Source organism: Bubalus kerabau, chromosome 8, assembly GCF_029407905.1.
Source record: "Bubalus kerabau isolate K-KA32 ecotype Philippines breed swamp buffalo chromosome 8, PCC_UOA_SB_1v2, whole genome shotgun sequence".
NCBI classification, from domain to species: domain Eukaryota; kingdom Metazoa; phylum Chordata; class Mammalia; order Artiodactyla; family Bovidae; genus Bubalus; species Bubalus kerabau.
The window spans coordinates 9337249-9353623 of record NC_073631.1 but is presented as its reverse complement, the minus strand read 5'-3'; positions in this window follow the sequence as shown (position 1 = coordinate 9353623).

Sequence of the window (16375 nt, the reverse complement as noted above, 5' to 3'; positions counted from 1 at the left end):
TGGGATACGCCAGGTGGATTCTGCATTACCCACCTCCTGGAAAGTCCATGGGATGAAGACTCTTGAGAACTGAGAGGTCCTCAGGATTTGATTATTTTACTAAGTAAGGAACTATTAATTTTTAAATGAGGATAATTGCTTGACAATGTGACCTTGATTTCTGCTGTACAACAATGTGAACCAGACATAAGTATACATATATCCCTTCCTGCTTGAGCCTCCCTCCTCCCCCCCCCCCAACCCCTCTAACTCATCCCAGAGCACTGGGCTGAGCTCCCTGTGTTATACAGCTATTTCCCACTAGCTAAATATTTTACACATGATAGTGTATATATGTCAGTGCTACTCTTTCAATTCAGCCCACCATCTCCTTCCCCTGCTGCATTATTAAAGGAAACAAATTTTGTTCCATTGATCTATATCTCTGTCTTTGTGCCAGTACCATACTGTCTTCATGACTGTGGCTTTGTAGTAGAGCCTGAAGTCAGGCAGATTGATTCCTCCAGTTCCATTCTTCTTTCTCAAGATTGCTTTGGCTATTTGGGGTTTTTTGTATTTCCATACAAATTGTGAAATTATTTGTTCTAGCTCTGTGAAAAATACTGTTGGTAGCTTCATAGGGATTGCATTGAATCTATAGATTGCTTTGGGTAGTATACTCATTTTCACTATATTGATTCTTCCGATCCATGAACATGGTATATTTCTCCATCTATTAGTGTCCTCTTTGATTTCTTTCACCAGTGTTTTATAGTTTTCTATATATAGGTCTTTAGTTTCTTTAGGTAGATATATTCCTAAGTATTTTATTCTTTTCGTTGCAATGGTAAATGAAACAGATAGCCCAGAGATAAATACATGCACCTATGGATACCTTATCTTTGACTAAGGAGGCAAGAATATACAATGGAGAAAAGACAATCTCCTTAACAAGTGGTGCTGGGAAAACTGGTCAACCACTTGTAAAAGAATGAAACTAGAACACTTTATAACACCATACACAAAAATAAACTCAAAATGGATTAAAGATCTAAAATAAGACCAGAAACTATAAAACTCTTAGAGGAGAACATAGGCAAAACACTCTCCGACATAAATCACAGCAGAATATTGGAAATAAAAGCAAAAATAAACAAATGGGATCTAATTAAAATTAAAAGCTTCTGCACAACAAAAAAAAGTATAAGCAAGGTGAAAAGACAAACTTCAGAATGGATAAAATAATAGCAAGTGAAGCAACTGACAAACAACTAATCTCAAAAATATACAAGCAACTGCTACAGCTCAATTCCAGAAAAATAAATGACCCAATCAAAAAATGGGCCAAAGAACTAAACAGACATTTCTCCAAAGAAGGCATACAGATGGCTAACAAACACATGAAAAGATGCTCAATATCACTCATTATCAGAGAAATGCAAATCAAAACCACAGTGAGTTACCATTTCACGCCAGTCAGAATGGCTGTGATCCAAAAGTTTACAAGCAATAAATGCTGGAGAGGGTGTGGAGAAAAGGGAACCCTCTTACACTTTTGGTGGGAATGCAAACTAGTACAGCCACTATGGAGAAGAGTGTGGAGATTCCTTAAAAAACTGGAAATAGAACTGCCATATGACCCAGCAATCCCACTGCCGGACATACACACTGAGGAAACCAGAATGGAAAGAGACACGTGTATCCCAATGTTCATCGCAGCACAGTTTATAATAGCCAGGACATGGAAGCAACCTAGATGTCCATCAGCAGATGAATGGATAAGAAAGCTGTGGTACATATACACAATGGAGTATTACTCAGCAATTAAAAAGAATAGATTTGAATCAGTTCTAATGAGGTGGATGAAACTGAAGCCTATTATACAGAGTGAAGTAAGCCAGAAAGAAAAACACCAATACAGTATACTAACGCATATATATGGAATTTAGAAAGATGGTAAAGATAACCCTGTATGCGAGACAGCAAAAGAGACAGAGATGTATAGAACAGTCTTTTGGACTCTGCGGGAGAGGGCGGGGGGATGATTTGGGAGAATGGCATTGAAACATGTATAATATCATATAAGAAACAAATCACCAGTCCAAGTTTGATGCAGGATACAGGAATCTTGGGGCTGGTGCACTGGGATGACCCAGATGGATGGTATGGGGAGGGAGGTGGGAGGGGGTTCAGGATTGGGAACACATGTACACCTGTGGCGGATTCATACTGATGTATGGCAAAACCAACACAATATTGTAAAGTAAATAATAATAATAATAATAAAATATAAAGGAAACAAATTAGCTCTTTAGCTCTGCTAAGAGCTAAAACTGAATGGCCCAACAGCAATGATGTTTTAAAGAGAGGATCATTCTAAACTTACATTTTAATTAAAAAATGTGTCTTCTATAACATATGAGGTCCTCTTTTCAAAATATCTGATGTAATTGCATTTTTAGTCCTCTTAACCACTTCTTGAACTCTGTGATGAAACATTCATAACTGTTCCTTCCTGAATTTCACATATATATTTGTGCAGATGATAAATGTGTGTTCCTTGCTGGAAATACTGATTCACTTGGCACATTTTACTCTGACCAGCCAACATGATGACTGTATCTCTCAAAGTTACCTTTGGTTTATTATTGGCTTACACTGCATGTAGGTAAGCCACATTTGACCAGTATTGGGTGGCTAATACTTTTATAACTAGAATTGTTGTAAGTACTGATACCATTATTCTTGATTAGGTTTTTTCAATGAACACGTAAAGTCTGAAGTGTTCATTTTTTCAATGAACACACAAAGTCTATCACTAACAGTGACAATACTGAAATCTTAGACTCTACCAAGACATGTTCAAGCTGGTAATATCAGCCTTTGTTTCAGGGGATGTGAAACCCTGTTACAAACTAGCCCCCAAATCTTAGTGATATTGAAATGGAGCAGGAGCCTATGGTCCTTCCTGCCCATGTCTTCAGCCTGCCTTTTGTCTGTAGAAAAGGTTTAGCCAAAGAATGAGTTTAATCAGAGGAGTGTGAAAAGGCAGAAGCAAAGGTAAGCAGAAAGGACAAAATAATGATTGTTTAGTCATTAAGCAAAGTCAAGGACCTTTAGTTTCTCCTCAAGAGTTGTAGATAATATTCTGAGCTATGGGAGGAGCAACCCCATGCCCGAGGCCAGGGGGGACAGCCGGGAGGACCAACCCCATGTCCAAGGAGTGGTGGCTGCGCGGACGCAGGAGGGCCTAGAGGAGCTATCCCACGTTGAAGGTCAAAAAGGGCAGTGGAGAGGAGATACCCTCGTCCAAGGTAAATAGCAGTGGCTACACTTTGCTAGAGCAGACGTGAAGACATACCCCAAGCCCAAGGTAAGAGAAAACCAAGTAAGATGGTAGGTGTTGCAAGAGGGTTTCAGAGGGCAGACACACTGAAATCATACTCACAGAAAACTAGTCAATCTAATCATACTAGGACCACATCCTTGTCGAACTCAATGAAACTAAGCCATGCCCGTGGGGAAACCCAAGACGGAGGGGTCATGGTGGAGAGATCTGACAGAATGTGGTCCACTGGAGAAGGGAATGGCAAACCACTGCAGTATTCTTGCCTTGAGAACCCCATGAACAGTATGAAAAGGCAAAATGATAGGATACTGAAAGAGAAACTCCCCAGGTCAGTAGGTGCCCAAAATGCTACTGGAGATCAGTGGAGAAACAACTCCAGAAAGAATGAAAGGATGGAGCCAAAGCAAAACAATACTCAGCTGTGGATGAGACTGGTGATATAAGCAAGGTCCGATGCTGTAAAGAGCAATATTGCATAGGAATCTGGAATGTCAGGTCCATGAATCAAGGCAAATTGGAAGTGGTCAAACAAGAGATGGCAATAGTGAACGTCAACATTCTAGGAATCAGCAAACTAAAATGGACTGCAATGGATGAATTTAACTCAGATCAGATCAGTCGATCAGTCGTATCCGACTCTTTGCAACCCCATGAATCGCAGCACACCAGGCCTCCCTGTCCATCAACAACTCCCAGAGTTCACTCAGACTCAAGTCCATAGAGTCAGTGATGCCATCCAGCCATCTCATCCTCTGTCATCCCCTTCTCCTCTTGCCCCCAATCCCTCCCAGCATCAGAGTCTTTTCCAATGAGTCAACTCTTCGCATGAGGTGGCCAAAGTACTAGAGTTTCAGCTTTAGCATCATTCCTTCCAAAGAAATCCCAGGGCTGATCTCCTTCATAATGGACTGGTTGGATCTCCTTGCAGTCCAAGGGACTCTCAAGAGTCTTCTCCAGCACCACAGTTCAAAAGCATCAATCCTTCGGTGCTCAGCCTTCTTCACAGTCCAATGCTCACATCCATACATGATCACAGGAAAAACCATAGCCTTGACTAGATGGACCTTTGTTGGCAAAGTAATGTCTCTGCTTTTGAATATGCTATCTAGGTTGGTCATAACTTTCCTTCCAAGGAGTAAGTGTCTTTTAATTTCGTGGCTGCAATCACCATCTGCAGTGATTTTTGAAGCCCAGAAAAATAAAGTCTGACACCGTTTCCCCTGTTTCCCCATCTATTTCCCATGAAGTGGTGGGACCAGATGCCATGATCTTCATTTTCTGAATGTTGAGCTTTAAGCCAACTTTTCCACTCTCCACTTTCACTTTCATCAAGAGGCCTTTTAGTTCCTCTTCACTTTCTGCCATAAGGGTGGTGTCATCTGCATATCTGAGGTTATTGATATTTCTCCCGGTAACCTTGATTCCAGCTTGTGTTTCTTCCAGTCCAGCGTTTCTCATGATGTACTCTGCATATAAGTTAAATAAACAGGGTGACAATATACAGACCTGACGAACTCCTTTTCCTATTTGGAACCAGTCTGTTGTTCCATGTCCAGTTCTAACTGTTGCTTCCTGACCTGCATACAGATTTCTCAAGAGGCAGATGAGGTGGTCTGGAATTCCCATCTCTTTCGAATTTTCCACAGTTTATTGTGATCCACACAGTCAAAGGCTTTGGCATAGTCAATAAAGCAGAAACAGATGCTTTTCTGGAGCTCTCTTGCTTTTTCCATGATCCAGCAGATGTTGGCAATTTGGTCTCTGGTTCCTATCCCTTTTCTAAAACCAGCTTGAACATCAGGAAGTTCATGGTTCACATATTGCTGAAGCCTGGCTTGGAGAATTTTGAGCATTATTTTACTCAGATGACCATTATATCTACTACTGCAGGCAGGAATTCCTCAGAAGAAATGGAGTAGCCATCGTGGTCAACAAAAGAGTCCGAAATGCAGTACTTGGATGCAATCTCAAAAATGACAGAATGATCTCTGTTCGTTTCCAAGGCAAACCATTCAATATCACAGTAATCCAAGTCTATGCCCCAACCAGTAACGCTGAAGAAGCTGAAGTTGAACAGTTCTATGAAGACCTACAAGACCTTTTAGAACTAACACCCAAAAAAGAGGTCCTTTTCATTATAGGGGACTGGAATGCAAAAGTAGAAAGTCAAGAAACACCTGGAGTGACAGGCAAATTTGGCCTTGGAATACAGAATGAAGCAGGGCAAAGGCTAATAGAGTTTTGCCAAGAGAACACACTGGTCATAGCAAACACCCTCTTCCAACAACACAAGAGAAGACTCTACACATGGACATCACCAGATGGTCAACACTGAAATCAGATTGATTATATTCTTTGCAGCCAAAGATGGACAAGCTCTATACAGTCAACAAAAACAAGACCAGGAGCTGACTGTGGCTCAGATCATGAACTCCTTATTGCCAAATTCAGACTGACATTGAAGAAAGTAGGGAAAAACACTAGACCATTCAGGTATGACCGAAATCAAATCCCTTATGATTATACAGTGGAAGTGAGAAATAGATTTAAGGGATTAGATCTGATAGATAGAGTGCCTGGTGAACTATGGAATGAGTTTCGTTACATTGTACAGGAGACAGGGATCAAGACCATCCCCATGGAAAAGAAATGCAAAAAAGCAAAATGGCTGTCTGGGGAGGCCTTACAAATAGCTGTGAAAATAAGAGAAGTGAAAAGCAAAGCAGAAAAGAAAAGATATAAGCATCTGAATGCAGAGTTCCAAAGAATAGCAAGAAGAGGTAAAAAGGCCTTCCTCAGCCATCAAGGCAAAGAAATAGAGGAAAACAACAGAATGGGAAAGACTAGAGATCTCCTCAAGAAAATTAGAGATACCAAGGGAACATTTCATGCAAAGATGGGCTCGATAAAGGACAGAAAAGGTATGGACCTAACAGAAGCAGAATATATTAAGAAGAGGTGGCAAGAATACACAGAAGAACTGTACAAAAAAAATCTTCGTGACCCAGATAATCACTATGGTGTGATCACTGTCCTAGAGCCAGACATCCTGGAATGCGAAGTCAAGTGGGCCTTAGAAAACATCACTATGACCAAAGCTAGTGGAGGTGATGGAATTCCAGTTGAGCTATTTCAAATCCTGAAAGCTGATGCTGTGAAAGTGTTGCACTCAATATGCCAGCAAATTTGGAAAACTCAGCAGTGGCCACAGGACTGGAAAATATCCATTTTCATTCCAATCCCAAAGAAAGGCAATGCCAAAGAATGCTCAAACTACCGCACAATTGCACTCATCTCACACACTAGTAAAGTAATGCTCAAAATTCTCCAAGCCAGACTTCAGCAATACATGAACTGTGAACTTCCTGATGTTCAAGCTGGTTTTAGAAAAGGGATAGGAACCAGAGACCAAATTGCCAACATCTGCTGGATCATGGAAAAAGCAAGAGAGTTCCAGAGAAACATATATTTCTGCTTTATTGACTATGCCAAAGCCTTTGACTGTGTGGATCACAATAAACTGTGGAAAATTCTGAAAGAGATGGGAATACCAGACCACCTGACCTGTCTCTTGAAAAATCTGTATGCAGGTCAGGAAGCAACAGTTAGAACTGGACATGGAACAACAGACTGGCTCCAAATTGGGAAAGGAGTATGTCAAGGCTGTATATTGTCACCCTGCTTATTTAATTTATATGCAGAGTACATCATGAGAAACCCTGGACTGGAAGAAGCACAAGCTGGAATCAAGGTTACCGGGAGAAATATCAATAACCTCAGATATGCAGATGACACCACTCTTATGGCAGAAAGTGAAGAGGAACTAAAAGGCCTCTTGGTGAAAGTGAAAGTGGAGAGTGGAAAAGTTGGCTTAAAGCTCAACATTCAGAAAATGAAGATCGTGGCATCTGGTCCCATCACTTCATGACAAATAGATGGGGAAACAGTGAAAACAGTGGCAGACTTTATTTTTTGGGGCTCCAAAATCACTGCAGATGGTGACTGCAGCCATGAAATTAAAAGACGCTTACTCCTTGGAAGGAAAGTTATGACCAACCTAGATAGCATATTCAAAAGCAGAGACATTACTTTGCCAACAAAGGTCCATCTAGTCAAGGCTATGGTTTTTCCAGTGGTCATGTATGGATGTGAGAGTTGGACTGTGAAGAAGGCTGAGCACCAAATAATTGATGCTTTTGAACTGTGGTGTTGGAGAAGACTCTTGAGAGTCCCTTGGACTGCAAGGAGATCCAACCAGTCCATTCTGAAGGAGATCAGCGCTGGGATTTCTTTGGAAGGAATGATGCTAAAGGTGAAACTCCAGTACTTTGGCCACCTCATGCGAAGAGTTGACTCATTGGAGAAGACTCTGATGCTAGGTGGGATTGGGGGCAGGAAGAGAAGGGGACAACAGAAGATGAGATGGCTGGATGGCATCACTGACTCGATGGACATGAGTCTGAGTGAACTCTGGGAGTTGTTGATGGACAGGGAGGCCTGGCGTGCTGCAATTCATGGGGTCACAAAAAGTTGAATACGACTGAGCAACTGAACTGAACTGATGTCCTTGAGCTGTCTTAAAGATACTAAAACCCTCACCATGTGGAAGAAATTAATTACATCATGACCAGACTGTAGCCATGACATGAGCTGCCACAATGCCAAGAACTGGACTCCACATGGCTTAAAGTACCTTCATGGTTTCGTTGATCAAGAGTATTCCATTTAGTGTATTTCAATTCACTTTCCCCACTTTTCTTCTGGGGCTCTGAGGAATAAAGAAAGCTGTAAAAAGATAAGACACAGGCTCAACCCACATGTTAGGGGTACATTTAACCTCAGAATCACTGGGGCAATTTTCCTCTAGTTGCAAGAATACAAAAAACAAACAAAAAAAGCCACAGTGAGCCTCAGCAGCACCAGTGAAATGAAACAGCACATGAAGGAACAGTTCTCACAGTACAGCCAGCAAGGTACTAGGGTTGGGGTGGGGGGCCCAAGGACCAATTCACTTCAGACCAGCTGGGTAAACATTCAGGGGGATGTCTCATTATCTCCTTTAAATTCGGTATTTGCTAGAAAACAAAGAACTCAGAAAAGTGGTGTACCTACAGACACAGTTTTTTGTAGCCAAAGAAAACAAATTAGAGTAGTAGCCAGAAAGAAAGAAAAGATGCCTAAAATGAAGAGAGTCCAAACCTGCATTACAAATCAGTTTACACTGTCTAGGGACCAGAAACCCCAAGGAAACAGAACATAAAATAAGGCAGGATATCACAGGGCCAAGAGACCACCCCCAGGAGCTGAGGACAAAGGTTTCTGTTTGAGAAAAGCTGTTTTTTTCACAACACAGGCACAGCTTACTTCCAGCTTAATTCTGTACTGTCTAGTAGATGTCTTCATTGTTGTGGTTGTTTAAGTTTTCACTTCTTGTTTTTATTTTTGGATATGGATGACTTCCAGAGACAACCCACAAGGTGCATCTTCCACAGGATTTGTTAAATGCTGGGTCTGTATACTGGGGATTCCATTCCTATCAATACAGAACAAGCACCGCTGGACAAGTTCATAAACTTCTTCCAGACTTTTCCAAGTATAAAATTTGGACAATGTCCATTTCAAATGACTATGGTGAGGCTCAATCAAATACCTTATGTGTGTGTGTGTGTGTGTGTGTGTGTGTGTGTGTGTGCATTCAGTCATTTCAATCATGTCCAACTCTTTGTAACCCTGACCACATGCCATGCCTTTCTCCATGGGATCTTCCCAATCCAGAGATCAAACTCCTGTCTCCTGTGTCTCCTGCACTGTAGGCAGATTCTTTACCACTGAGCCTCCAGGGAAGCTATAGATTTACATATATCAATAACTAATTACTGACTGTCACACAATGATTTGTTAACAAATCTCTTGGCAAACCTCTGTACATTCCACTGCCTTGATCCATTTATCCCCAAATACCAGTTGTCCAGGGCAGGCACTGTCCCCCAATGAAAAGTCCTCAGATCCAGATGCTCAGCTCCTCATTTTAACTCAGTCCAAACAAGGTAACTGCACACACGAAAAAGAACTTCAACTCTGATACCTCTCTTCTCCTGTAACGGTTTCTTCCAGATCTCATGAAAGAAGCAAATGGTAAATTGTTTCCTGATGGTTTCACCACATCCCAGGTTAAAAGTACAGGTAATTTGGAGATGGGACTGTGGAGAAGAGCAAAGAATGAACCTGGAAAAAATGTGCTAGTTGGTAATTCTGAGCCTGACATGATTTGATGCTGGAATAATGATAGTGATTTTTCAGAACTGAATCTTCCCTCCTAGGAGATTATAATACCCATGACTGTTGAAAGTCAGTGGGACCCATTCCAATAAAAAGAAATGATAATAATCCTGAGAAGAAATGATAGCATAGAATTTTACACTGAAAAGAGATGCAGTTTGCCATTTCATTCCAAAGGGCTTTATTCCTCTTTTGAGTGAAATAGATAAAGGAAGACATAGTATAAAGGAGGAACACTGCTGTTTTTATTTTTATGTGATTCCTACTCAGTTTATAATTTGATGATGTTACTTTTCAAAAGCATCCACAAGTGACTTAAGAAATGCAGTTTATATCTCAGAAGTTCAAAAGAAAGACATCCTTCCAATTATCAGTTTCAGCAGAAGAAATAACAAATTATTTTGGCAGTAAAGGAGTAAAATAAGAACACTGGTAAAGCAGTTTCATAAAAGGATACATCAGAGCCATTGAAATCATGGAATTTAATTTCAGAAGATACCTTGCGTTCATGTATACCAGTATAAGGCACAAGCTTGGGGACACACCCTGGTGTATATACACGCTAAACTACATCCTATTCTTTTTAACTTTTTATTGAAGTATAGTAGATTTACAATATTGTGCTACTTTCAGGGATTCAGCAAAGTGGTTCGGTTACACACACACACACACACACACACACATATATAAATATATATATATATATATATTCTTTTTTAGATTCTTTTCCCTTATAGGTTATTATAGAATATTGAGTATAGTTTCCTATGCTATACAGCTATGCTATAACCTTGTTGGTTATTTTATATCAGTTCAGTCATCAGTTCTGTTGCTCAGTTATGTCCGACTCTGTGCAACCCCATGGACTGCAGCATGCTGGGCCTCCTTGTCCATCACCAACTCCTGGAGCTTGCTCAAACTCATGTCCATCTAGTCGGTGATGCCATCCAACCATCTCATCCTCTGTCATCCCCTTCTCCTCCTGCCTTCAATCTTTCCCAGCATCAGGGTCTTTTCAAATGAGTCAGTTCTTCACATCAGATGGCCAAAGTATTGGAGTTTCAGCTTCAGCATCGATCCTTCCAAAGAATATTCAGGACTATTTCCTTTAGGATGGACTGATTGGATCTCCTTGCTGTCCAAGAGACTCTCAAGAGTCTTCTCCAACACCACAATTCAAAAGCATCAATTCTATTTTATGTAAGTAGTGTGCATTTAGTAGATGTTTTCCTTGTTGCGTTTGTTGACAATATGAGTAAAACATGATTCAGACAGCCAAAGTGAATTCTGCAAGATTTTATTAATTTAGTTGAGCGCCTTTCTTTCTTTTCTTTTATAATTCCATAATTTGTTTGTTGTGACTATAAGATTCACTCCCCATGTCTCACAGACTTCTAAAATTCAGCAGTAACACGAGATAGTCATACCATTGGCCAACGGAATCTCAGAAAGTTGTAATGAAGATCTGAACTAAGTTGAGAGCTCACCACGGCCACCACCACCTAGATGTCAGGATAGGGCTGCTATGGTTACTCACAAAACCATCCCCACAACCTGGAGCTTGTCACTCAGGGTGGATGTGGATGAACGTAGCCTCTTCAAGCATCATGCCCTGGAGGTCTGACAGGCAAGTGATTCCCATCTGTCTTATTCTTTGAAGATTTCAGATAAGCATATCTCAGCACAATTGACATTGCATCTAGAATTCCAGCTCCCAGGGATTTGGCAAAAAATAATTTTTAACCTTTGCAGACATTTTTATATGTTCACTTTTTAAAACCAAAGGGGGGAAAAAAAGACAGGGAATGAATACTGAAATTGAGTAAATGGTATCCTGCACAGCATATGGATGGGATCATAGACACCTCAACATTGGAAAAGCCCTTATTCCATCCTCATTCTTGAGTCATACTTTAGGAGGGCATGGATTCCAAGATGGTAAATATTTTCCCTCATCACTTTGAAAATATCATTATATTAATCAGGCATTATTTTCCTTTGGGAAGAATGTAATCATTTTTGTTGGCTTTGGTGCCCCACCACTTTTTGTTTGTTTAAAGACTGGATGTCCTTAAGACTTTTATTGCCTGTAGTGGTCCATTGGCAGTCCATGATATTTCTAGGTATAGATTACCTTTACACTAATCCATTCAGCATTTACTGTGTTTCTTCAAACTTGAGAATCATAATTTTTCAGTCTTGTAAAATCAACCACTTTCTAGAGTGTCTGTCCCTTTCTCCACTTTCTCTTCCCCTAGAATTTCTGTTTTATGTATATTTGACAATTTCATTACATGACATATCTTTGGAAGTTTCCATATCTAATCTTCTGATCCATCACACTATGAAACACTTTGCTAGACTTTGGGGTTATTCTCTCTGGGATGCCATGCCTTTCTGGCATAAAGGCATCTCCTCTTTATTAGGGTCTATTTCTATAAATGTACCTGATGTTTGAGTATCTGGAATTTACTGGATCCTCTGTGGGGAGAGTTCTGGTCTGCTTGTGTCCTGGAGGAAACCACAGTGCTTCTTATTCATGATTCAACTTGCTTAAATATGTTCTTCTTCACATAGATCCCACACTGGTTACTGATTTGGATGAATATTACTCTTTCTTGGGTAGCTATTTTTTTTTAAGTATAATCTAAGGAACAAATAGGAAAGTGCATTTATTCGTTGGCATCTTAGATTTCTTCTCTAAACCTTTCTCACTGATCCCAGTTACGTATCTGTTCTAGGCCGGTTAAACCCATGTATGGCCACCAGCAAGGCTCATTAAGTCATTCAGGTAGGGATGTAACATTTATCTCTTTCCAGTTGAATGATATAATGAGCTATAGAACTGATTGTCACCCATCTTTATCTCCCCAACTTTCTCATACTGACAACCTGACTTCTTGCTTTTTAACAAATGCCATGACTGTCATTTACAGCTTCCATCCCAGCTTCCATACCAAAGAAGGTTGAAAGATACCCAGCACAGTCCAAGTTGATTTTCCAAACTAGGTACAGCTTGTTGGTGTAGAGAGTTTCCTCAATTCACTTTTACAGGCCATCTACAGAGGTTTCATTCATCCTCAGCTTCCCCACCCTCAAAACCATCTCTGAAATGGACAAGAGAACTGGATAGACATTTTTTCCAAAGAGAAAATGCAGATGGCCAACAGGTATGTGAAAAGATGCTCAACATTACTAATCATCAGAGAGATGCAAGTCAACACCACAATGAGTTATCACGTCACATCAGTCAGAATGCCTACCATCAAAAAGTCTACAAATAACAAATGTTGGCTAGGATATGGAGAAAAGGGAACACTCCCACACTGTTGCTGGGAATGTTAATTTAGCACAGTCACTTGGAAAACAGTATGGAAGCTTCTCAAAAAATTAAAAATAGAGTTACCTTATGACTCAGAAGTTCCACTGCTGGGTATATATCTGGAAAAAGTCCAGTAATTTGAAAAGATACATGCACCCCAATTTCATAGAAGTATTATTTACAATTGTCAAGATATGGAAGCAAACTAGTTGTCCATCAACAGATAAATGGATAAAGATATGGTTTATATATACCATCGAATATTTTAGCAACATGGATAGACTTGAAGGCAGTATGCTTTAGTGAAATAAATCAGACAGACAAAGACAAATATTGTATGTTATCACATATACAGAATCTAAAATATATAAAAAAGTAGTGAATATAATATAAAGGAAGCAGATTCACAGATATAGAAAACAAACTAGTGATTACCAGCGGGTGGCAGGCTCAATATAGAGGTGGTGGAGGTAAAAGCTGTTGGGTGTAAGATTAACTCAAAGATGTATACAACACTGGGAATATAGCCAGTATTTTTCAATAACTATAAATGGAAAGTAACCTTTGAAGATTGTATAGAAATAAAAGCAATTAAAAAACAGGTCCAACTGTTACAGTCTTAACACCCCCGCTTAGTCTGTTTTTTACTTTTATTGAACTGGAATTATGCCAGTTTTTGGTCTACTTTATTATTGTCAGGTTATTAAGTGAAGGAAAGTGAATAAATTTTGTTTGAAATATCAACAGGAAATGCCACTTTTATTGTTTGGGGAGTTGTTCCTCCAGCTTCCTTTTGCAGCTAATATTAAGGTGTGGTTACACCTTGATGACTCAAGAGAAAAACCAGGCCTCTTCTGAGATTAGAGGTGAGGTCAGCCTCCATTCAGTAAAAGGACTCCTTTTGCTGATGGTGGTCAATCCTTCTGGGCTGAAGTGCAGAAACATTTATGGGGTGGTTAAACTGCCCAGTGGCTCCACACCCTGTCCTGAGTCCAGGACAGAAGTGGGCATCTGCAGCCACAGCATCTTAGCCATGTTCTTGTTTCTTCACCACACACATAACCAACAGTTAGCTTGTTTCATGTACAAAATACATGCATGGAATCTTGAGTTTGGGAAATATTTTGTTAACAAACCTCAAGTTTCAGGGATACTGTTCTCATGGGAAAGACCTTAGTGAAGAACAACTCTATTTCACTGGAACAAATTTAGTGGATAAAACTGGGCTTTGGTGGATAGACATAGGCTTTTGGACTCTCAGCAGGCAGTCTTGGGCTCATGATGCAGACAGAGCTGTGCTTCTTGCTGGCAATGCCCTATGATGGACAACAGTGTTTTGTAGGGAACAGCAGGTTCTTGAAGACTTCTCTTTGGGATCACTTCCTCATCCCTCTTTGAAATGATTGTTTTAAAACTCCATGAAGGGCACTTACCTAGTGGTCTAGTGGATACAAATCTGCCTTGCAATTCAGTGGCCACGGGTTCAATCCCTAGTCAGGGAACTAAGATTCCACATGCTGCGGATCAACTAAGTCACAGCTGCTGAAGCCTGTGTGCCACCGCTAGAGTCCCTGAGCTGGGATGAATGATCCTGCAGGATACAGTGAAGATCCCCCATGTCGCAAATCAGACTCAATGTAACCAATTGATAATTAACTGGTTTTTTGAAAAGCTCCACAAAAGGCAAGACAGCCTCCCACTTAAGTGCCAGACCTACCAAGACAGGAAAATACAGGAGACAGGCTGGACCCTGGGTGGAGGGGATGACACAGGCCATCAAGCGATGCCCTTCAGTCTGGAATAAAGGTGCCTTCTCTCTGAGTGGCTTCTCCCCACCCTCTATCATCAGAGATCTAAGACTGCTCTTAACCCTGAGGGTCCTCTCCTGAACCTCCCATCTATGCATCCCCTCCTCCCACCCCGTGCAGAAAGAGTTTTTGGAGACCTGAGGAAAAAGTGACATTAAATATCCTTAATTTGCAATTGGTTCAAAACTATTTTGTGCAGGGATCTAGATATGTAGAAACATGTTTCCATTTTTTTTCAAACTAAAATAAGCTTTGTATAAAGCAGGCATAGGAAGCCTTTGGAGAAGGGAATGGCAGCCCACTCCAGTATTCTTGCCTTGAGAATCCTGTGGGCAGAGAAGCCTGGTAGGCTATAGTACATAGGTTTGCAAAAGAGTCAGACAAGACTCAAGCGACTTAGCATGCACAGCCTTAGAAATCTTCACTATAAATTACTAGTCATGCCCTCAAAAAAACAGTATGAAGGACTCCTCTTCACTTTTCTTCTAGCTGGTTACTTAGGAAAACCTGGGAAGTATCACTCTTGAAGAGGCTTCAGTCTGGGAAAATGGAGGAGAGTTCAGCAACTAAAGAGAATAAAGTTCAGTCTATGATCCATGGCCTAAATTCCCAAGGCTCCAAAGAGAAAACATCTTGTCACAGGTCTCCTCGGCTGAAATAGTGTTAACCTGCTGAATTTTGGTATCTTCTAGGAGACCATTTAACTCAAAGGGGTATTTCAAAACTAAATTATAAATTTTTCTGAAATGAGCTTAAAAAACTCCAACAAGAAATAGAGCACATTGTAGAAAATTTGAATTCAGAAGATAAATTCCCAGAAATTAATTTAGTAAACACTGATTCATGAATGAGTTATAATTTGCTCATTTCTTTGGCAAATGGTGCTTTATTTTTCTCACCAACTCAATCTTACTGTTTAAAAAACCCAAATTCTCTAATACAGAAAAATTGAAATACATGTCCACACCAAAATTTACTAAGTTACCACACTAGAAAAAAAAAAAGCTAACATTTTTATTAAAATATTTTTCTTTCTTTTAATTTTTTATTTTGAAATAATAATAGAGTCACAAGAAGATACAAAAAAAAGTATAAAAAAGTTCTGTAAACTTATTGCTAAAGGCAGTACTTCACATGTTGTTCAGTAGCTAAGTTGTGGCTGACTCTTTGAGACCCCATGAACTGCAGCATTTCAGGCTTCCCTGTCCTTCACTGTCTCCTGGAGTTTGCTCAAATTCATCTCTATTGAGTCAGTGATGCTATCTAACCATCTCATCCTCTGTCGTCTCCTTCTCTTCCTGCCTTCAATCTTTCCCAGCATCAGGGTCTTTTCCAAAGAGTGAGCTATTCATATCAGATGGCCAAAATATTGGAGCTTCAGCTTCAGCATCAGTTCTTCCAATGAATAGTCAGGATTGATTTCATTTACAACTGACTGATTTGAACTCCTCCCAGTCCAAGAGACTCTCAAGAGTCTTCTACAGTACCACAATTTGATAGCATCAATTCTTTGGACTCAGACTTCTTTATGGTCCAACTCTCATGTTCATACATGACTACTGGAAAAATGATGGCTTTGACTATGAGGACCTTTGTCAACAAAGTGATGTCTCTGCTTTTTAAGATGCTGCCTAGATC